We start from the raw sequence: 24,713 nt of genomic DNA, 5'->3' as shown, positions 1-24,713 counted from the left end.
AATGTTATATAAATACTAGCTATTATCATCATCACTACTAATATTTCTAGCATAGTATCAAATAATAGTGGTGATAATTGGCATCTTTGCTTTACTCTCAATTTTATTGAAAGGCATAGTTAATCCCCATTATATATACTTCACACACACACACACACACATACACACACATACCCTTTTTGTTTTAGATAGAGGCTACTGATTATATTAAGAAAAAATCTGTTCATTCCTATATTTTCTGGTCTTTATTTAAAAAAAATTTTTTTTAAAGCAATTGGAGTTAAGTAACTTGCTCAAGGTTACACGGCCAGTTATTTCTGGGTGTGTTACTAAGTATCTGAGCCTGGATTTGATCCCCAGGTCATCCCGACACTGGGGCCGGTGCTCTTACTTGCTGAGCCACCTGGCCGCCCCTAAGCAATTGGGGTTAAGTAACTTATTCAAGGTTACATGGTCAGGTGTTTCTGGGTGGGTGCTAAGTGTCTGAGCCTGGATTCTATCCCCAGGTCATCCTGACACTGGAGCCGGTGCTCTTACTCACTGTGCTACCTGGCTGCCCCCATGGTCTTTATTTTTTTTTTTTAACAACAGAAATAGGTGTTGGATTTTGTCTAAAGCTTTCCATACCACTGTTGATGTGATGTAATTTTTGTTGTTCTTATTAGAAATATGGTTTTTAAAAGTTTACAATTTTCCTAATGCTAAATCAATACTGCATTCCTTGTGTAAATCTAATCTGTTCATAGTCTATAATCTTTGTGATATGTTGTATCCACTTTGAGAAAATCTTATTAATCATTTTTGCATCAATATTAGGTATTGTGCCAGGATCGTATATGTCTTATAAAGGGGAATTAGAAGAGTATCTTCTTTCTGTATATTTACAAACATTTAACATACTATTGGAATTAATTTTCTTTGAATGTTTCATATAACTTGCTTGTAAATGCATGTGGTCCTAGGTTTTTTTTTTCCAGTTGCTTATTGCTTCAAATTCTTTTTCTTAGGTCAGATTATTTCAATTTTCCATTTCTGTTAATCAAGGCGTTTTTAATTTTTATAAACATATACTCATTTCTTTTGAGTTTTTGGTTATATTTACACATTGCTTATCAAAGTAGTTTGTAATAATTTCCTTTTTCTACATTTGTTATGAATTCTTTTTTATTTTTGATATTGATGATTTGGTTTTCTTTTTAAAAGTCAGTGGTTAATGGCTTATCTATTTTATTATCCCCCCCCAAAAAACCTGAGCTCCTAGTTTTAATTATTAATTCAGTGGATATATATATACACACATATATATATATATATATGTATATATATATTTTACTTCCAGTTTTGTTAGTAGCTTTAAAAAAATTCTGAATTCCTATTTTGTTGCTTAACTGAAATTTTTAAGTTTGATTTTCTAGTTTTTTAACAAAAATTCATTGATTCATCCTCTCTTTTGTTGATGAAAGTGTTTAGTTATATGAAATTTATTTGGTTGCATCCCCAAATAGATTTTATCTTGTCTCACATTTGTCATTAAGTTTAATGATCTTATTTGTATGAATTGTTCCTTTACCCTCCAGTTCTTTAAGATTAAATGATTTAGTCTCCAATTAATTTTTAATCCCTTTCAGCAGACCTTTATTCATTTTGATCACTACAAGATTAATATTTCTGCTTTTTTGCATTTGTGTGATTTTTATATTCTTACATGTGGTCAGGTTTTGCAAAGGTGCCATGCAGAGATGAGAAATATGTATATGTATGGGCGGCCAGGTAGCACAGTAAGTAAGAGCACAGGCCCCAATGTCGGGATGACCTGAGGATCGAATCAGGGCTCAGACACTTAGCACCCATCCAGAAAACACCTGGCCATGTAACCTTAAGCAAGTTACTTAACCCCAATTGCTTAGGAGTGGCCAGGTGGCTCAGCAAGTTAGAGCACCGGCCCCAGTGTCGGGATGACCTGGGGATCGAATCTGGGCTCAGATACTCAGCACCACACCCAGAAATAACTGGCTGTATAACCTTGAGCAAGTTACTTAACCCCAATTGCTTAAAAAAAAAAAGAAATATGTATATGTGTTTCTATTCTATTCTCTTTGGTATTTGCCAGAGGTCTATAGAATATCTAATTTTTCTGAAATTCTCATCGTCTTTAACTTTTTTTGGGGGGTTGTATTTGTCTATATCTCCAAGATTCTTTTGAGGAATTGACATTGAGTTTCCCCCATTATAGTTTACTGTTTATTTCTCTCTTTACCTTGTTTAGCTTTTCCTTTTAGTATTTAGATATTTATGCCATTTAGTACCTTGTCTCAGATCATGATTATTACTTATGCATTTTTAAATCTAATTTAAGCATGACAGATTTTCCTCTAGATCCTTATTTAGTCTCTCTGAGAATTTTTGTTTTAATTATATTTCTTGTAAACCTTTGGATCTTGCTTTCTACTCTATTCTGTTTGCCTGTTCTATATTTATTGGGTGAGTTAGTTTCATTTACACTTATGGTCAATGTTTGAGTATTCTCCCCATCCTCTTCTACTTTTTCCTCTCTTTGTTCTCTTTCCCCTCTTTAAAAAGAAAAGAAGGATTGTGAGAGAGAAGCATACTTGGCATCAGTGCTTTGTGCTTAATGCAATCTGCTTTTGTTCTTATTTGCCACTTATCATTACCTTAGAGACCAAGATCAGAAGTTTTTACTGTTCTTTTCTTTCCATTTCAACTCCACTTCAGATTAACTTGTTTGGATTATTTCATTTTTCAATACATTTCTTAGTTTTGTACATTTTGTACTAAGCTGTTCTCCTACCAAAGGTTCCAAGCTCTCCTTTCTTCTCTAGTTCATTCTTGTAGTTTTTCAATTTAATTTTTTAAAAATATTTTAAACTCTTAAAAACCTCCCCAAACTACTATTTCATTTCTTCAAGAAATTCTAGTTGTCCTTATGTCCTTGCTATATTTTTCTTTGAGGCTTTGCTTGCTGGTATTTTGGAATCATTTGCTTTCTCTCTTTCTTGTTTTGTTTTCTTGGTTTTTTATTTTTTTTGCTTTTTTTGGAGGGGGAGGGCAGGGCAATTGGGGTTGTGACTTGCCCAAGGTCACATGGCTAGTAAGTGTTAAGTGTCTGAGGCTGGATTTGAACTCAGGTCCTCCTGACTCCAGTGCCAGTGCCCTATTCATTGCACCACCTAGCCATCCTGTTTTGTTTTCTTAATTTAATATTTTATTTTTTTTCTTCAATTACCTGTGAAAATGATTTTTTTGGGCATTTGTTTAAAATTTTTTAAAATTCCAAATTCTTTTCTCTCCTCCCCCCTCATTGAGAAGAAGGCATTTTGATATAGGTTGTGCACGTGCAGTAATGCAAACATATTTCTATGTTAGGTTGTGAAGGAAAACACAGGACCCTCTTCCCCCCCTAGCTCCCCAAGAAAAATAAAAGAAAGATAAAGTATGGTTTGATCTGCATTCAGACTCCATCAGTTCTTTCTCTGGAGATGAATAGCATATTTTATCATAAGTCCTTCAGAATTGTCTTGGATCACTGTGTTGCTAAGAACAGCCAAGTCATTCACAGTTGGTAGTCATACAATGTTGCTGTCACTATATTCAGTGTTCTCTTGGTTCTGTTCATTTCACTTTGCATCAGATCATGTGTTTCCAGTTTTTTCTGAAAGCATCCTTTTTGTCCTTTCTTACAGCATAGTAGTGATCCATCACAATCATAAACAATGACTTGTTTAGTCAATCCCTAATTGATGGATATCCCCTCAATTTCCAATTCTTTGCCACCACTAAAAGAGCTGCTGTAAATATTTTTGTAGGGGTGGCTAGGTGGTGCAGTGAATAGAGCACTGGCCCTGGAGTCAGGAGGACCTGAGTTCAAATCTGTCCTCAGACACTTGAAACACTTACTAGCCATGGCAGTTCTGGCAAGTCACTTAACCCCAATTGCCCTCCAAAAAGCAATAAATAAATAAATGAAAATGTGTACATATAGGTCCTTTTCCTTTTTTTTTTTTTTTAAATCTCTTCGGGATACAGACCTAGGAGTGGTATTGCAGCCTTAGTCAAAAGGCATGCATGGGGGCAGCTAGGTGGTGCAGTGAATAGAGCACTGGCCCTGGAGTCAGGAGGACCTGAGTTTAAATCGGGCCTCAGACACTTGACATTTACTAGCTGTGGACCTTGGGCAAGTCATTTAACCTCATTTGCCTTTCTGTACCCCTGCCCCCCCACCAAAAAAGGTATGCATGGTTTTGCTTTTGGGCATAGTTTCAAATTGCCCTACAGAATGGTTGCATCTGTATATACCTTCATCTATACTGCATTAGTGTCTCAAGTTTCCCAAATACCCTCCAACATTTATTGTGTTTTTCTTTTCTGTCATATTAGTAAATCTGATAGGTATAGCGTAGTAGCTCAGAGTTTTATTTTGCATTTCTCTAATCAGTAGTGATTTAGAGCATTTATTTTATATGACTATAGATAGATTTGATTACTTCATCAGAAAACTACCTGTTCATATCTTTTGTGGAATGGCTATTATTTTTATAAATTAGTCTCAGTCATCTATATATTTGAGAAATAAGGTCTTTATCAGAAACTTGCTATAAATGTTTTCCCACAGTTTTGATAGTATTTTCTGCCATCCTGTCCCCCTCCCCCCCATATATCCTAGTCTCTCCTTTCACCCTGTCCATTCTCAAAAGTGTTTTGCTTCTGACTTTTACCAACTCAATTCTGCCCTCCCTTCTGGCAGCTCCCCTCCCCCCTTCTCTTGTGCCCTTCCCCTCCTTTTCTTCCTATAGATTTCTATACCAAACTGAGTTTGAATGTTATTCCCTCTTTGAACCATTTCCAGTGAGAGGAAAGTTCAAGTGCTCCCCCTCAACTCCTTCATCCTCCCCTCTACTGTAAATGCTCTTTCCCACCTCTTTTATGTGAAATAATTTATCCCATTCTACTTCTCCCTTTCCCCTTCTCCCAATGCATTCATCTTTTTCACACCTTAATTTTATATTTTTTAGATAACTCATCCCATCATATTGAAGTCACACCTATACCCTCTGTCTATATGTACTCCTACTAATTGTTCTAATAATGAGAACCAAGTTTTTGGAAGATACAAGTATCTTCTACAGTTTTCAGGAGATACAAGTATTGTTATCCTGTATAGGAATGTAAACAATTTAACTATTGAATCCCTTATGATTTCTCTTTCCTGTTTACCTTTTTATTCTTCTATTAAGTCTTTTATTTGAATGGATATATACATATCCATCCATCCACATGCACATACACATATATGTGTATATGTACATATGTATACATATACATATATGCTACAGATTTGTCATTTTTCCTCTTCTGTTATAGTAGTCAATCTGATAGGTGTGGGGTGATATCTTTTGAGATTTTTGATCTTTTGTTCCCCCAGATAATGATTAAGTTTGTTACTTTGGCTGGCAGAAAAGATGTAAATTAATTTAGACAGTATTGTTATTTTGTTGTATTGACATGAATCAACCATTGGTAATTAATATCTAATAATTTAAGTCTTTTTCATGTAAAGAGCATTTTGAAGAAGTATTCATTTCTTTAGTGTTTCTTGGTAACTGGAATAAATGACAAAGCATTTGTGTTTGCTCTATGCTGGGGATACAAATAGAGATGAAAGTCTCCACTCTCAAGAAATGGCAAGCCACTTCAATATCATGGCCAAGAAAACCCCAAATGGGGTCAGAAGAGTTGGACGTGACTGAAGCAATTGAACAACAACCACCACGATAAAATGTTACCTTTTTTTCAAAATAGCTTCTCTTTTAATTAAGTACATTTTTGCTCTTGCCTTATCTGAAATAATAATTCTGATAACTGCTTTTTTAGTGTTTATATGAGGTTTTGCTCCAACCCTGTATTGTAAGTCTGTGAGTTCTTGTGTTTCTTGTAAACACCACATTGTTGGAGTTTTTTTCCTTTCGAAAATGCATTAATTTTGTTTTCTTCTGCTTTTTTATGGGTAAGTTCACCCCATTCACATTTATAGTTATGATGGTTAATTGTGTATTTCCCTCCATTGGATACTCTTATATTTTTCTTGTCTATACTCTTTAATCCTTATTTATTATATTATAATAAGGGTTTCTTGTCCTTTCTTCCTTTCATTTTAATTTTCTCTTTGATCCTTCCTCTCTAAGCTTATGGTTCATTTTGCTAATGATTTGTTAATGATTAATCCCTTCCTGAATTTAATCTCCCTCTTACACTCTCCTTTCTCCTCTTCCTTTTCCTATGTATATCTCTATTGAATTGAATTCATTCTACACCAAACTCTGTTTTTAGTGTTCTGCCCTCTGTTGACCAGTTTAGATGAAAGTGGAATTAATGACGTCATCTCCTCTTACTCCTGTTTGTATGTGTTGTTCTTTGTGTACCTTGATTATATGTGTTAAGTTCCCCTATCCTTCCTCCCCTAGAAAACTCCTAGTGTATCCTTTCCCCATGTAGCAGCAAGCACCCCAGTGTTCCCAGGGTGGCTGTCAACACAGGTTCTTAGATCTGCTTTTCTAAAGGAAAGCAACTCAAAATGGGTTAACAATCTTGCTTTATCATTTACCTAGTTCAGGGGAAAAAGGTCAGCACCCTGAACTTCAGAGTATACAGAGGTTACAAGCAGAAGTTATAAGACAGAGAAACATTTCAGCAGACAGGCTTCCAAACTGTCCAGCCATTACATACATCCATACCTAATCACAGTTACCAGAGAGGGAAGCATCAACATCTGTGTTTTTCAAAGCCAGGGGGCTCTCAACGGTTTCCTAGAGTCTCCGCTGGTCAAATCACACAACACTTCTCAAAGTGAGCCCCAAAACAAAGTCTCACATCAGGGATTATATAGCCTTTTCCTGGGTCAGATAATGTAACAACCCTCTTGACCCACTGCCCAATCACAAAGCACCAAGGTGTGGGCGTTCCTGGAAAACAAGCCTCCCACCACAGGCTCTAGGTGCATTTAACCTAGGGGCAGGGAAGATCTTAAAAATTTTCATTCCCATAACACCCCACCTCTCCCTTTTATTTATTCTTATATCTTCAAAATATAAGAAAACTATTTATAGAACCTTGCCTTAAAATTTTATATGTGTGTATACACACACACGTTCAAGCACATACATATGTATATGTATCTATATAACTAAAAGCTAATGTTATATAAGAGGATAATTTAGAATTCCCTCCAGAAAAATCAGAGGTGATAACAATGATGCCCATTGTCATCACTTATCTTTGACATAGCACAAGTAATGCTAGCTATAAAAAGAAGATGATTAAAACAAAAAACAAATAGGCAAAAAGTGATAATTTCATCAAAGTTACAAGCTATGAAAGAAATCTATATAAATCATCAGCATATATATGTACACATATGCACATATATAAAAATATGTGGATATACATACATATGTATATCCAATATGTGTATGTATGTCCAGTGAAATCCAGCAGGAGGAGATAGAAAGAAAAATTCCGTTTAAATAACTATGGAATATATAAAATAATTGAGAGTGTACTTACCATAATATGCATAAGAACTAGATAACTACAACTGTAGACTACTGTTTACAGAAATAAAGACATATCTCAATATTGGAAAAATATTATTGCTCATTGACAGAATGAGTCAATGTTGTAAAAATGACAGTACTCATTAATTTAATTTACTTATTCAATGCCATACTAATTAGACTGCCAAAGTGTTACTTTAGGGGACCTTAAAAATAGTAACAAAATTCCCATATAAATATAAAAAGACCAAAGGAAAGAATGAAAAAAGTGAGAATGAAAGGGTCTAGCAATCCTAGTTCTTAAACTAGACTACAAATCAGAAATTCTCCAGTTTTGGTATTAGCTAAAAAATGAATAGATCAATAGAATGGAATAGATACACAATATACAGAAGCAAATGAATCTAGTCACCTAGCTTTAAAGGCTTGCTCTTTGATAGAAACTGCTGGGAAAATTGGACAGCAGTATGGAAGAGATTAGATTTGGACCAACATCTCACACCTTCTGCCAAGATAAATTTCACATGGATATATGACCTATTTATAAAGTCAAGGAAAACTTATCCATTAGATTTATGAATAGAGGAAAACTTTATTACCAAAAACAACAGAGAAGATTACAGAAGGAAAATAATTTTGGTTACATAAAATATAAAATGTGCACGAACAAATCTAATAAACCCAAGATTAAATGGGAAATTAATGGGGTGTGGGGGAAATCTTTCCAGCAAGTCTTTTAGACAAAGGTGTCATTTCTAATATATAAGGAAGTGATTCAAATTTATGAGTAAATTGATGAATGGAATGAGCATAAGAACTAGCAATTTCCAAGAGAAGAAACCTATGATATCTACAAACATATGAAAAACTGCTCCATATCACAACTACTTAGAGAAATACAAATTAAAGTAATTCTGAATTTCTACTGCATGTGCATCAGATTACTATGTTGGAGGGACTGTGGGAAAATACACATTGATATGCTATTGATGGACCTGTGAATGGGTACAACCATTCTGAAAAGCAGTTTGGAATCATACTCAAAATATTATATGTCATATAAGAGATTGAAGAACTAGGAAAAGATGAAAGCAAGGTTTGGTTGGTTTTGTTAGCAAAAATTGGAAACTACAGAGATGCCCAACAGTTGGGGAATAGCTGAATAAATTGTGATAGTGAATGCCTCATAATACTATTGTGGGGAAACAGATGAATTTAAAGAGACATGGAAAGACTTATGTGAACTGATGGAGAATCAAGTAAGTGGAATGGGTGCTGTATTTTGTGAAAAACTTTTTCTGCATCTATTGCAGTAGTCCTATGATTTCTTGTTTTGATATCGATACAGTCAGTTATTCTGATAGTTTTCCAAATATTGAACCAGCCCTGCATTCCTGGTATAAATCCCACCTGGTCACAGTGTATTATCCTGGTGATAAATTGTTATACTCTCTTTGTTAGTGCTTTATTTAAGATTTTTGCTTCTCAGCACTTATTAAGGAAATTGATCTATCATTTTCTTTCTCTGTTTTGGTTCTTTCTGGTTTAGATATCCAAACAATATTTATGTCATAAAAGGATCTTTTTGGAGGGCAATTGGGGTTAAGTGACTTGCCCAAGGTCACACAGATAGTTTTGTCTGAGGCTGGATTTGAACTCAGGTCCTCCTGACTCCAGGGCTGGTGCTCTATTCACTTGTTCACCTAGCTGCCCCACCTTTGCCTATTTTTGTAGGCAAGTTTATAAAGTATTGAAATGAATTGTACTTTAAATATTGGGTAGAATTCACTTGTAACATTATCTGGCCCTGGAGATTTTTTTTAATGCAGTTCATTGATGGATTGTTCAATTTCTTTTTCCAAAATGAGGTTAAGTATTTTTTTCCTCTTCCGTTAGTCTGGGCAATTTAAATTTTTGTAAATATTCATCCATTTTACTTAGATTGTCAGATTTATTGGCATGCAGTTCAGCAAAATAGCTCCTAATTAATGCTTTAATTTCTTTCTCAGTGGTGGTGAATTCACCCTTTTCATTTTTGATACTGGTAATTTCATTTTCTTCTTTTTAAAAAAAAATCAGATTAACCTAAAATTTATCCATTTTATTTTTTCCCACAAAACCAGGTATTATAATACATAATATATAATGTTTTATTAGTTGAATAGTTTCTTAGTTTCAATTTTATTAATCCTTCCTTTGATTTTCTAATTTGGTTTTTAATTGGGGATTTTTAATTTATTATTTTTCTAGTTTTTTAAATTTCCTGCTCAATTTATTGATATGTTCTTTCTCTATTTTATTTATGTAAGCATTTAAAGATAAAAAATTTTCACTAAGAACTGCTTTGGCTGCATCCAATAACTTTTGGTATGTTGTCTTATTATTGTCATTCTTTTTGATGAAACTACTGATTTTTTCTTTGATTTGTTGTTTGACCCACTCGTTCTTTAGGATTAGAATATTTAGTTTCAAATTACTTTTTTTTTCATTTTTCAAATGCTTTATTAACTTCTGATTTACATCATTCATTTCTGCCAGATCCCTTCCCTCCTACTCTCCTGTAGGGTGAGATACTCTATTTAGTGTGTATGTCATTCCTTTCCCGAGCCAAATTCAATGAGAATAAGGTTGACCCATTCCCTTTTGCCTTCCTATTCTTCCCCTCCATTGTAACTATTTTCTCTTGCCTCTTCTATATGAGATAGTTTACCCCATTCTGTCTCTCCCCATCTCCTCTTATTATATTCCTCTCTCACCTCTTAATTTCCCCTTTTAAGTATCATCCCTTCCTATTTAATTGGTCCTGTGCCTTCTATCTATGTATACCTGTAAACATATATACACCCATTCACATAGGTATTCATACACCCATATACCCTCCAATATAGACATATATATATATACATATACATACATACATACATACATATATATATATATTTGTATTCCCTTCAACTATTTTCATACTGAGAAAAGTTTCATCAGTTACAATTATCATTTTTCCATGTAGGAATGTTAATAGTTCAACTTTGATTAGTTCCTTATGATTTCTTTTCCCTGTTCACCTTCTCATGCTTCTCTTGCTTCTTGTATCTGAATGTCAAATTTTCTATTCAACTCTGTTTTTTTCATCAAGAATGCTTGAAAGTCCTCTATTCCACTGAATGACCATATTTTCCCCTGAAACATGATACTCAGTTTTGCTGGGTAGGTGATTCTTGGTTTTAATCCCAGCTCCTTTGCCCTCCGGAATATCATATTCCAAGCTCTTCGATCCCTCAGTATAGAAGCTGCCAGATACCAAGTTATCTTGATTGTGTTTCCACAATATTCAAATTGTTTCTTCCTGGCTGCTTGTAATATTCTCTCCTTGATCTGGGAATTTCCGAACCTGGCTATAATATTGCTAGGAGTTTTTTTGGGGGGGGATCTTTTTCAGGAGGTGATCAGTAGATTCTTTCAACCTCTATTTTGCCCTCTGGTTCTAAAACATCAGGGCGGTTTTCCTTGAGAATTTCTTGGAGAATGATTTCTAGGTTCTTACTTTGGTCATGGCTTTCAGGTAGTCTAATAATTTTTAAATTATGTCTCCTGGATCTATTTTCCAGGTCAGTGGTTTTTCCCATGAGATATTTCACATTGCCTTCTATTCTTTCATTTGTTTGCATCTGTTTAACAGCATCTTGATTTCTCATAAAGTCATTAGCTTTCATTTGCTCCAATCTAATTCTGAAGGAATGATTCTCCTCAGTGAACTTTTGAGATTCTTTTTCCATCTGGCAAATTCAGCTTTTTAAGGCATTCTTCTCCTCATTGCCTTTTTGAGCCTCTTTTGCCATTTGAGTCAGTCTATTTTTTAAGGTGTGATTTTCCTCAGTCAGGCTGTTGACTCTCATTTCCTAATTTTCTTGTATTGTTCTCATTTCTCTTCCCAGTTTTTCCTCCACTTCTCTTAATCTGCTTCTTAAGGTCCTCTATAACCTGTAATCAGTTCATATTTTTCTTGGAAGCTTTTGGTGCAGGAGTTCTGACTTCACTATCTTCCTCCTGTTCCATGCTTTGGAATCCTTTTTGTCCCCAAAATAGGAGTCTAATGTTTCCTTTTGTTTGTTTTGCTTCCTTTGCCTGGTCATGTCGCTTCTCAGTCACTTGACCCCTGGACTTTTTTGCCATAGTGGGACTCTGCTACCAGACAGGGGAGCTTTGTCCCAAATGCTGGGATTTTCTCAGTTGCTGGAGGTATTAGTTGGGTGCCCTCTCTGAAACCTCCACATGCTCTGGCAAGCTGGTCACACCCCAGGACTTCCACCCTAGAATGCAATCCAGATCCAAGCAGGTTAAAGCAAGAGCAATTACCCCTCAGACTGGTCACTTGGTCCCCCTACAGTCTGCAGGCCAGGAGCTAAAGCTGCCATGTGGGAGCAGCTGCACTGCAGCCCTCAGCAGCTTCTCGCCCAACTACTGGGTCCCAAAGTCCACACTGCAGTGACCTCTCACTTTGTCCTTAGCATCTATGTGTTGATAATTCTGGATCACCACAGCTGCTGGTGATCTGGAGTCCCTCCAGCTGGCGGCTGGTCAGGCCTGCCCTGGGGATAAAACCTTTGGCTCACGTAGGGCTGGGGTCAGCTCCCAGAGCAATGTGCTGGCTGATTCCTGCTGGGCTGTCCTCAGGAGGCGGTTAGCTTCTCCGTGTCATTTTGTGGGTTCTGTAGCTCCAAAGTTGTTCGGAGTCCTGTCTTATATGAATTGGAGGTGGTGGGAGTCGGAGCCATGCTAAGGTCCTGTTTCTACTCTGCCATCTTGACTCTGCCCCTCCAATTACTTTTTAATTTTTATTTCCATGGCCCTTTATTACACATAACTTGTATTGCATCATGATCTGAAAAGGATGCAGATTTCTGCTTTTTGTATTTGATTGTGAGGTCTTTATGCCGTAGTACATGGTCAGTTTTTGTGTAGGTACTGTTGAGAAAAAAGATATATTCTTTCCTCTCCCCATGCATTTTTCTCCAGAAGTCTATCATATCTAACTTTCAAAAATTGTATTCATCTCCTTAATTTCTTTCTTGTTTATTTTGTGGTTAGATTTATCTAGTTCTGAGAGGGGCAGGTTGAGGTCCCCCACTAGTATAGTTTTGCTGTCTATTTCTTCCTGAAACTCATTTAACTTCTCCACTAAGAATTTTGATACTGTGCCACTGGGTGCCTATAGGTTTAATATTGATATTACTTCATTGTCTATGGTACCTTTTAGCAAGATGTAGTTTCTTTATCTCTTTTAGTTAGATCTATTTTTGCTTTTGATTTGTCTGAGATCATGATTTCTACCTCTGCTTTTTCTTACTTCAGCTTAAGAATAATATATTCTGCTCCATTTTTTTTTTTTTTTGCCATTACTTAGTGTGTATCTCTCTGTTTCAAATATGTTTTTGTAAACACTGTATTGTAGGGTTCTGGCTTTTAATTCACTCTACTATCTGTTTCCATTCTGTGGGAGAGTTTATCCCATTCACATTCACAATTAAGATTATTAACTTTTTTCCTCCTTCGTCCTATTTCCCCCTATGTTTATACGTTTCTCTCTCCTTTCCCTCTTCATCTGTTTTGCTGCTTCCCTCAATCTGTCCTCCCTTTTCTTTTCCCTTTGCCTTCATACTTCTGCCTTCCCTTCTGCCCTCCCTTCTGTCAGTCCCATCCTTCCTTTTCTTTCCCTTTCCCCTCCTAATTCCCTACAGGGTAAGATAAAATTTAAATACTCAATTATTATTCCCTCTTTGAGCTAAATCAGGTAAGAGTAAGGTTCAAACAATGCTCATCTCTTTCCCTTCTTTCCCTCTACTGCAGTAGGTCTTTTGTTCTCTTTATGTGATGTAGCTTACCCTTTTCTGCCTCCCCCTTTCCTCTTCTCCTAATACAATTCTTTTTTTTCCACCCCCCCCAAATTTTTTTATATTATCCCATCAAAATCAACTTATACCCACACCCTCTGTCTATGTTTACTGCTTCTAACTGCCCTGATAGAGATACATTTCTCAAGAGTTACAAGTATAGGGCTGGCTAGGTGGTACAGTGAATAGAGCGCCGGCAATGGAGTCAGGAGGACCTGAGTTTGGATCTGGCCTCAGACACTTAACACAAAAAAACTAGCTAGGTAACCTAGGGCAAGTTAACCCCAATTGCCCTCCAAAAGGCAAAAAAAAAATTATAAGTATTATCTTCCCATGTAGGGATGTAAACAGTTTAACTTATTGAATAATGTTTTTTTTTTTCTTTCCTGTTTACCTTTTTATTCTTCTCTTAAGTCTTATATTTGAAGATTGAATTTTCTGTTTTGGTCTTTTCCTCAGAAAAGCTTGAAAGCCTTCTATTTCACTGAATGATCATTTCTTCCCATGAAGGATTATGCTTAATTTCACCAGCCAGGTGATCCTTGTTGTAGTCCTACATCCTTTGCCTTCTGGAATATCATATTCTATGACCTTCAATCCTTTAATGTTGCAGCTGCTAAGTCCTGTGTAATCCTGACTGTGGTTCCTTGATATTTGAATTATTTCTTTCTGGCTGCTTGCTTTCTCCTTGATCTGATAGTTCTGGAATTTGGCTATAATATTTCTTGGAGTTTTCATTTTGGGATAGCTTTTGGGAGGTGATTGGTAGATTCTTTTAAGTCCCATTTTTCCCTCTGATTCTAGGATATTAGGGCAGTTTTCCTTGATAATTTCTTGAAAGATGCTGTTCAGGCTCTTTTTTTGATCATGACTTTCAGATATTCCAATAATTCTTAAATTATATTTCCAGGATCTATTTTCCAGGTCTGTTGTTTTTTCCAATGAAGTATTTTACATTTTCTGTTTTTTTCATTCTTTTGATTTTATTTGACTGATTCTTGAGGTGTCATAGAATCATTAGTTTCCACTTGCCCAATTCTAATTTTTAAGGAATTATTTTCTTCAGTGAGTTTTTGTACCTCCTTTTCTGTTTGACTAATTCTACTTTTTTAAGGAGTTGTTTTCTTCAGTTGAGTTTTTTCCCCCCTGATTTGGCCAATTATATATATTTTTTGCCAATTGTATTTTTTAAGGCATTGTTTTCTTCAGTTTTTGTCCTTCCTTTTCCAAGCTGTTGACTCTCTCTTGCATAGCTCATTTCTTTTCCCAGTTTTTCTTCTACCTCTCTTATTTGATTTTTAAAATCCCTTTTGAACTCTTCCAATAAGGCTTTTAAGGCTTGAGTTCAATTCATCTTTCCCATTGAGGCTTTGTATATAGGCAGTAAGATATTTTTGTCCTCTTCTGAGTTTGTTTTGATCTTCCCCGTTTCTATGGTAGCTTTCTATGGTCAGGTATTTTTTCTGTTTTTTACTCATATTTAGCCTATTTTGTGACTTTCAAATGTTGTTTCCAGTGGAACTGGGGAGAGTTCAGGCAACTTCCTGCCTTTTCTCCACCATCTTGGCCCCACCTCTAGTTTCTTATATAATTTTTCTAGACCCCTCCTTTTCCTTCTACATTGTACATGTATCCCCCACCCCTTCTTAAGAATATGAATTAAGAAAATTTTCATCATTGTTACTCTAGTGCCAATTGGTGAACCAACAAGCCTTTGTTATGCATGTAGTATGTCACTCACTGTCCTAGGTGCTGAGTATACAAATATCATGAATGAAACAATCCCTATTCACAAAGAACTTACATTCCAATGTGAGACACAACAAGGACTTTATATATATACATAAGTGTGAGTGTGTGTGTACACACACACACACCAAATAAATATTAAGAGAATACAGAGATGCATACAAAGTAGTTAAATTAAAGGAAGTTTGAGAGGAAAGGCCCCAGAAGTTGAGGGGAATAAGGAAATGCTTCATTTAGAAGATTGTACTTGTACTTGAAGGAGACAGGGATTCTTTGAAGCTGAGATAAGAAGAGAATGCATTCCATGCATGGAGTTAGGCCAGAAAAAAGGCACAGGGTGTCTCAAAGTTTTAAAATTCAATAAGACTTTGGAATACCTTATATTGTGTATGACAAAGGAAAGAAAGAAACATTTATTGTCTACTATCTGCCAGGGACATGGGCAGTTAAGTAGTACAGCGGATGGAGCACTGGGCCTGAAGTTAGGAAAACCTGAGTTCAAATGTGGCCTCAGATACTTACTAGCTGTGTGACCCTGGGCAAGTCACTTAACCCAGTTTACCTTAGTTTCCTCATCTGTAAGATGAGCTGGAGAAGAAAATGGCAGACCACTTCTGTATCTTGGCAAAAAAAAACTTCACGAAGAGATGGATATGATTGAAATGACTGAATGACAACCACAAAAGATCTGTCTGTATTTTCCTCATCTATATAACTTGAGAAAATGGGTCCAGATGATTTTCAAGATATCTCATAGTTTTCAACTGTTCCTTGATTAGGGGATGAAAGGAGGGAAGGAAGGGAGATGCAAAACCACACATATAGCATTAATGTTCATTCTGTTTTTTGGTATCCTGTTAGAATACCAACTTTGGAATCTTTTCTATCTCTGACAAAGCCTGATCAAGCTTTTCTACATCTATCAGTATTCAAAGGACCCATCTGTTGAAGTAGTCCCATCCTCCTCCACTGCTTTCAAAATAAATACCCACACTGAAATAGGGAGCAGAAATAACCAACTTATTATGTTCACAGAAGACATACTCCCTCCTGATTTGTGCCAGCTGTAATTAAGCAGAAAAAAATAGCACACTTGACTATACCTTCTAACAATGAAAAGATAAGTAGTATGACTATTACTGAGAGGGAAAAGGAGGGACTATAGAAGAAGAGGAAAGAAAGAAAATTTTCTTGAAACCCTGGCCAGAAGAAAACAAATTAACAAAATTTTGCCCTTAATGCAGTACCTGAAGTGGATCATTATAGTTTCAGGCTGCTTGGAAAACAAAACCTTATAGAATGCCCATGTTCTTCCCAAACCTCTTAGATCTAAATGCACATTCAAATTAAACAATTCTGGGTGAGGAAAATAATTTATGGACCTTGTACATACAATGAAAGAATCCAATAAAATCTCTGAAAATAATCCCTGTTTAGGAAAATACGCCATTAACATGGAAGTGTGTAATGGTAAAAGAATTTGAAGATCTTTCCTACCCTTAATGGGCTTCAAGAGGGACCCAACAGAGGGGCTTGATTGGGGGGAGGCTTGTTTTTCAGGAAGGCCCACACCTTTTGTTACTTTGTAATTAGGCAACAGGTCATGAAAGTTGTGATGTCCTCTGACCTTGAAGAAGGGTATATATACTCTGAAGTGAGGTTTTGCTTTGGGTTTCATTTATGGGAAGAGTTGTGTGATTTGGCCAGATGAGACTCTGGGTAGCCATTGAGGCAAGTAGCCATTAAAAAGCCAGACGTTGGTGCTTCTCTCTTTAGTAATTATGTATGTATGTGATGGTAAGACAGTTAGTTGGTCTGTTGAATTATGTTATTTTTTCTGTCTGCTTGTAATTTCTGTTTGTATTTTCTGAAGTTCAAGGTGCTGACTTTCCCCCCCTGAACTAAGTGAATGATGTGTGTGTGTGTGTGTGTTTAATTAAAGATTGTTGACCCCTTTAAAGTTGCTTTCCTTTAATAAAGCAGATTAAAGAACCTGTGCTAGCAACCATCCTGTGTATGCTAGGGTGCTTGCTGTTACAAAATGTCAGATCTAAATTCTTGTAATTCCTCAAGAAATATAAGAGAATCTTCCTTTTATTGGAAATTGAGTTCTCTAACCCTGCACCAATGATAAAGACTCAAAAATAAAGTGCAACTATAAATGCTTTGCAAGTAGGACTTTTTAGAAAAGACTCAATATAACACAAGAAGAAAATAGGTTGGAAATAATAGAAATATACCAGATTTTTCACTTTGATAATACAAGGGAAGGAAGAAGTAAGATTTAATGGTGAAGAGATTTGAGTTAGGAGATCCAAGTTCCAAGTCCTTGTTGTGCAAATGACTAAGTAAATTGGTTTCCTCTAGGATGTGCATCTATCTAGGCTTTAGTTTGCTCATTTCTAAAATGAGAATTTTAGACTAGATGATTTCTATTTGGCTGGGATTAGAATACCTGCAAGAACTCTTACTAGTTCTTGAAAGTTCCTTTAAGAGTCTGCAATGTTGAAGTGTAAACCTGAAAACAGTGATGCTAAGGAGCAAACAACTTTGTACTTAAATGTACTGCTCTAGTCTTCATATTATGCTATAAAGCACTCATTATGAAACAGTTTGCTACTAATTAAAAAATAAAAAAAAATTGTTAAGTATGCAGGACTAAATAAAGAAGAATCAGAAGCAGCCAAACTAAAAAACCTTCAAGAATACAAATTACATGGAGAAGAATATTAAGTTTGACAAGAATTGATGGAAAAACTGGATGGCATTTTGGCAGAATTGTTGATTTAGATAAACTACTTTTACCATGTACCACCATGTAAGCTTAAAATAAATCTGTGACCTGAAAATTAAAGACCACAGTATACAAAAAATTAAAAGAGAAACAAATTAGGTACCACTTACATCTAAAGCTATGGAGGGAATTCCTAACCAAACAAGAAATAGAAGCAGTCACAAAAGAAGAAATAGAACATTTTGATTATATGAAATTGAAAAACGTGCATGAATAAAATTAACACAATGATAAAGGGAAGTGGTAGAGAAAAATCTTTCTGTCAGATGTCTCTGATAAGGGTCTGATGAATAAGATATATAGAAAACTAACTCAAATATATTAGACCACAAAGCAACTATATGAAAGATTGCTTCAAATAATCAATAATAGGAAAATGCAGAGCAGCTTAGAGGTTTCACTTCACATCCAGCAAATTAGCAAAGATGACAAATGATGGGAATAGTGTTTCCCATGACCTCCTCCATTCCGTCTTAGCTACACATAGAGATAGATGTCCACCCACAAGTGTTTCACTTCCATGTTCATGAGTTCTGAAATACCTTTTGCTGATCACAGTCTCTTGCATTCTACTTTTCATAATTGTTGTAGTCCCAAACCCTGTTTTTTTTGCTCTTACCAAGACCTCCTATCCTTCTACCCTTCAATTTATTTCCCAGGCATATACCCCATACACTGGCTACATTCTCTACCATTTCCCACCTTGATTTCTTCATAAACCTATTTAACTCTCCACTGTTGTCTTCTCTTCAGTCCTTTGCCTCCTTATCTTATCAAAGATCTTGCCTTGCCAAGCCTTAGCCTTGGATTATTCACAATATCTACTTACTGCCTTTGCTGCTACTCATGTACTGCTGAACAAAGCTGGAAAAAAAACAACCCAGCACCTTACTGAATAGCCATTACAGACATGTTACAGAATCTCAACTAGTCCCTCACTAAGGCAAGGCATTTCTTTTACATCTCCCTAATTTATTCAGTATCCTACTCATCGCAGCAGGTTTGGTTTTTTTTGCACATGAAACTACAAATCTATTATGTACAACTTGCTATTCCTTTTAAATATATAATAGTTATCATATTTTTTCCTTTTTTCTTCCTTACCGTGCCCTAGAGATGGCTACTGTTAGACGTGTGTGTGTGCGTGCGTATGTAAGTGTGTAAAATCATTCTGTGTATACCTTTACTTATCATATTGGTTAGTTTTGCTGAAATGATTATTCTCTTTTTATTCTCTATTTTAAGTGAGTGGGTGTTGGAATGCAGGAGATATGTATATATATTATGAAATGTAAGAGACAGAAAAACAAAAGGCTTCAATGACACTTTGGAAAAATAACTTTCAGCAAGATTACCTTGTGTGAGATTGTGCCTAGCCCAACTTTGTCTTACCACCAGAAAATAGAAATATAGTAAATATATTTTTTAATATATAGTATAAAAGCGACAATAAGAAAAGGAGAAAAGGAAACAGTTCTCTACATGGTAATTCCCACAGAAAGGAAAAACAACAACAACTCAAGAACATGTTACTGGCTTACTATTTCTAGCTATGACTAGTACGCTCTGTTTATTCTCTGTGCTATTGAACCTACCATGAGTTGTTGCAACATATGACATTGCCTGCCACATAAATGATCTAGTTGGAGTAGGAAGAGATTGATAATTGCACTTGGTCTCATTGATTTGGACAGGAGGTTGTTGGCAGCCATAGATAAGGTAGTTCTGATTTTGCTCCAAATCTCTCTGCAACAGAAGGGAAAATTTTGTTTTTGGCAAAAAAAAAACAAGTGGAATATTAGTAATATTTCAGAAATACTAGAAATAGTAATATTCCATCTCTCACTCTCATCCAGCACCTCAAAATAGCTAAGAAGGAAGAAGGACGTATAGCAAGATGAACAGGAGTCCATGTCTAAGCAATGCTCCACTGTGTCATCTCAGAGTAGCACAAATGTGGAAAAACAAAAAAGGCATAATAACAGTAAAGATGGAATAGGAAAGAACTCACCACAGGAAAAGCATTACAAAAAAAACCTAGTGAAGTTGATAAAAGCAAACAATCAAATGGATCTAGATACAGCAAATAAATACTACAAAAAACATTGATTCACAGATTTCCATTTCATTTAGTTATTGTGGGAATCATAGGCTACTCTTTTCCAAGGAAAGGGAGAAAATCACTTAAGTCTTACACTCAACAATCTTGATAAACTGAATTTGTTAGATAGTTATTTAGAAAACACAAATGAACTTATACACAGAATCTGTGAAAAATACACAGTATGTTCCTTTTCTTCTGAAACTAACTTTCCCAGGAGGAGTAAAAAATAGGAAGATAAGGCTTTCTTCAAGAGAACAGTAGTTACTGGAATTGACATCATTATGTGCCTAAAAGCAACATAATACTTCATTTCATTGAACACTTGTTTATCAGGGCTTACAGGGAACATGAGCATAAACAGATAACCATGAAGATGATAATAGTATAAAAGCCATGATATGTTGAGGATGCTGAAATAGAGAAATTATATGAAAAGAATTATTTAAAGCTTTTCAACATATTATATATTTAAATTAATATCTACACATATATATTTACTCTCTGTAATTTCAGTGTAAAAATGTATAAAGGGAAAAATGGCAATGTTAAAAATATGGTTCAGATTTGAGAAATAAGAGGCCAGAAGTCTTTAGAATACTAAGAAGCTTAACATCTTTATAGTAAAAATACCTTCTTCCAGAAGAGATTTGGCAGTTGTGGGACATAGCACTCAACATCACAAAAAGTGAAATCTCCTATATTGCATGTAGGACAGGAATAAGGGCTGAGCTTGTGATTTCACTGGTCTTGGGAATGACTGTATGAGGAAACTCCCTCTATGAATCAATTTCTTCTGTTCTCTCTATTCTTTTTTACTTGGTGACATCATTTGTTCCCATGGATTTAATTATCATCTCCATGTTAAAGATTCTCATATCTATTTAACCCATCCTAATCTCTCTGCTGACCTCTAGACTCACATTTCTAAGTCCCTGTTACACATCTTAACCTTAACATGTTTAAAACTTATTTATCATCTTTCCTACCAGACCCTCCTCCATTCTAAATTTCCTCATTTCTGTCAAGGTGTTACCATGCTCCCAGTCACCCAGGCTTGCAATCTAGATATCATCCTTGACTCCACATTGTCTCTTACAGCCCCACCCCCATATTAAATCTTTTGCCAAAGCCTAACTCTCTAATATGTCTGTTTCTGTATTCTAATATTGCCATTGGTCTTGGTGGCATCCTCATTACCTCACACCTGGCCTATTGCAATAACTTGGTGGTTGATCTTCCTTCCATTATCCTTCCATTATTCAATATCCTCCATTATGCTGTCAAGGTGATTTTCCTAAAGCACACGTCTGACTGTCATCTCCATACTCAGTAAACTCCAGTGGTTCCTTATCACATCCAGGATGAAATATAAAATCTTTTTTGGTATTCAAAACTCTTCATTACCTATTCCCCTTACAGTCTTCTTGTACCTCACAAACCTCTACCTAGACCCTTATATTCTCTCTATTCCAACATCACTGGCCTTCTTGCTGTTCCTCATATGAGTTACTCTATCTTTCCACTTCAGGTATCTTTCTCTGGCTGTCTCATTCCTGGAATGCTCTAACTCCTCACCTCTGCTTCTTGATTCTCATGGCTTCCTTCAAGTCCCAGCTAACATCTCACTTTCTACAAGAAGCCTTTTCTAATCCCCTCTTAATTCTAGTGCTTTCCCTTTATTAATTATTTCCCATTTTTTCCTGTATGTAACTTGTTTCTATGTAGTTTTTTATTTGTTGTGTCCCTCATTAGACTGTGAGCTCCTTCAGGGTGTGTACTGTATTTTGTCTTTCTTGTATCCCTGGCTCGTAGCACAGTACCTAGTACATTGTAGATGCCTAATAAAGGCTTATTGACTAAATGACTGAAATGATATTGCTGTCTCTGTAACAACCCCCTACATGTGGACCTCACAGAGATTATATAAGAAAGTTGAAATGACATGAAGATGAAATCTGAGTGTGCAACTGAAAGAGACCACATGTTCACACCTAGATAATCTGTGCTGGAGGTGATGTAATCTTGAAAGCATTGCGAAATTACTTTACATGTTATTTCAGGGAGAAAAATCATAGGATAATGGAAAAAAATAATAGATATTAATACCCCAAAGTAATTAATTACTGACTTTTGGATATTAATTAAGTAGATTAATTACTCTCATCTTTATAAAATCTTACAACATGATGCAGAAAGGCTTTCAAACATAGTCTCATGTAGATTAATATGTTCAAAAACCTTTCCCCTTCTTTTCTTTTTTTTCCCTCAGGGATACTATGTGCATAAATACATACACATATTTACACACACAAATATATTATAAAGCATTACCTATATCATGTTTTGTAACATCTTTCAGCAGGATATGTATATATAATATATATTAGATATGTCTGATATATTTTATTTATGTATTACATATGTATGTGTAATACATTCATACATTAGAATATCTCTGAGGAAAATAAGGAAAAGAGTTTTGCACGTAATGTTCTATAGCAAACTATGTTTTTACAATCTCTCGGATGACTGAAAGGTGGAAAGAATACAATATCCAACTGTTATTGAGTACAAAAAAAGCATTTGACTTCATAGGACAGAATGTAGCCTTATAAGATATCCTCTGGCAAGGATTTTCTCTTGTATATGTTAATATTTTTATGAGGATTCTTGATAAAGTACCAGCAAAGGTAATTCCAACCCTCTACTTATTTATTGTCAAGCATAAGCATTAAATAGATGGATATTTGCCCAAAGGTGTTTGACCTATTACAGAGGATCTCTTAAGCATAGTTCAGATGGAAAAGGGACTTCCATATGTTTGAGGTCCTCTATATATTCTTGTTGGCAGTTTGCATCATAGGAATATTACAGGGCCTCCTTCACATAATTATGATCTATATATGTAATTCATATAATTAAGATCTATAATTATTAAAAAGAGATAAGTGTAACGTAGACACGGTATATTCCCATTGATGACTCATGTGCAAGAAGATGTTTGGGGAGGGGGAGGCAGAGCCAAGATGGTAGAGTAAAAGCAGGAACTCACCTAAGCTCACTCATGAATTCCTTCAGTTATTTCAAAAAAGTGAATATGAATGGATTTTAGAGTGGCAAAATCCATTGGGAGATGAAGTGTGGCAGATTTCCAGCCCAGGAAAGTGCAGAAAATTGACTGGTGGGATCTGTTGTACTAGGGAGGGGGGGAGAAGCACAGAGCATGGAGGGCTGCACCAGCATAGCCCCAACCATAGCGGAGCTGGAGTGAGCCTGGGCGAACTGATTCACCCACCACAGGGGCCAGGGACCTCTTACCGCAGGAGGGGGGTCTTTTGGAACTGGGTAAGAGACAAGTACAGGGACTGTGGCAGTGGCAGCAGCTACTCGTGGGGCTATCAGCCTGCAGGCTGGATGTTTAAAAGTCACCTACCTGAACTTCCAGGAGCTAAGATGATAGAGTAGGCCTTAGGTGTTCACATCTCCTATTTTTTTGACCTTGAAAAACCCAAAGAATATTGCCCCAGGGTAAAATCCTGAAATAGTGTAACCAGCTGGAGGCTTGGGAAACCTGGTTGGAAGGGTGTGGTTGTGGCTGTGCTGAGGGTAAAGTGCAGAATGGGAGGTATCCCCACAAGCCCCATCTCAGCCAAACAGTAGAAGATCCTGAATCCCAGGGGAGTGGAGCCAGAAAGCACTAACACCAGAACTCCAGGTGTGCCTTCTTACAACCAGGGGAATTGGCAGACATTAGGGCAGCCCCGGTCATCAGTGGCTGAACCCACCTGAGCTCTAGTCCAGGGGCATGGAGCCAGAAATCTGAAGCAGCCAGATCACCCCTTCCCCACACCTGGTGCTGTGAGCTTTTTTTTTTTTTTGCCTTTTGAAAGGCAATTGGGGTTAAGTAACTTGCCCAAGGTTACGCGGCTAGTGTTTTTGTGTGGGTGTTAAGTGTCTGAGGCTGGAACCGAACTCAGGTCCTCCTGACTTGGGGCTGGCGCTTTACTCATTGTGCCACCTAGCTGCCCCTGCTGTGAGCTTTAGTGTAACTTTGGGGAAGCACAGAAAGTCGTGGCCCCCGGTCTTGGTCTCAGCACTCACGAGCCAGAACCAGAGGTCACAGCAAGCAAAACCAGTAACCAGGCCTTTACCTCTCAGCCTAAGAAATGTAGGTCAGAGCCCTCTGTACCCTAGAAACAGAGCCTCACTTTAAAAACCAGGAAATAGGCAGTCACAATGGGCAAAAAGCAAATTGAAAAAACAAAGACTATAGAATGCTTTTATAGTGAGCAGGAAGAACCAAATTTAGAAGAGGACAGCGTTGACCTTATACCCACATCTGAAACCTCAAAAGGGAATAGAAACTGGCCTCAAGCCCAAAAAATATTCTTGGAAGTGTTCAAGAAGGATTTTAAAGGACAAATTAGAGAGATAGAAGATAAATTGACTAATTATTTTAAAAATACAGTTGGCAAAATATTTCACTGCAGAAAACAATTCCTTAAAAAGTAAAATTTGCCAAATGGGAAAGGACATACAATATCTAACTGGAGAAAATAACTCCTTAAAACTAAAAATTATACACAAGTGAAGGGGTGAAGTCAAGA

The 24,713-nt window shown here is 36.2% G+C and overlaps 1 protein-coding gene across 19 annotated transcripts in view; it reads left to right on the top strand.

Moving 5' to 3' along the window:
- The window catches only part of TIAM1 (TIAM Rac1 associated GEF 1), a 354,474-nt gene that overhangs the window by 31,983 nt on the left and 297,778 nt on the right, over positions 1-24,713 (top strand). The gene's annotated exons all lie outside the window — the stretch shown is intronic.

The sequence above is a fragment of the Petaurus breviceps genome, unplaced genomic scaffold, assembly GCF_028583685.1.
Source record: "Petaurus breviceps papuanus isolate PSGF00001 unplaced genomic scaffold, PetGlider_PUasm1.0 90897, whole genome shotgun sequence".
In the NCBI taxonomy this organism is placed as follows: domain Eukaryota; kingdom Metazoa; phylum Chordata; class Mammalia; order Diprotodontia; family Petauridae; genus Petaurus; species Petaurus breviceps.
This window is presented reverse-complemented; position numbering and strand designations above follow the sequence as displayed.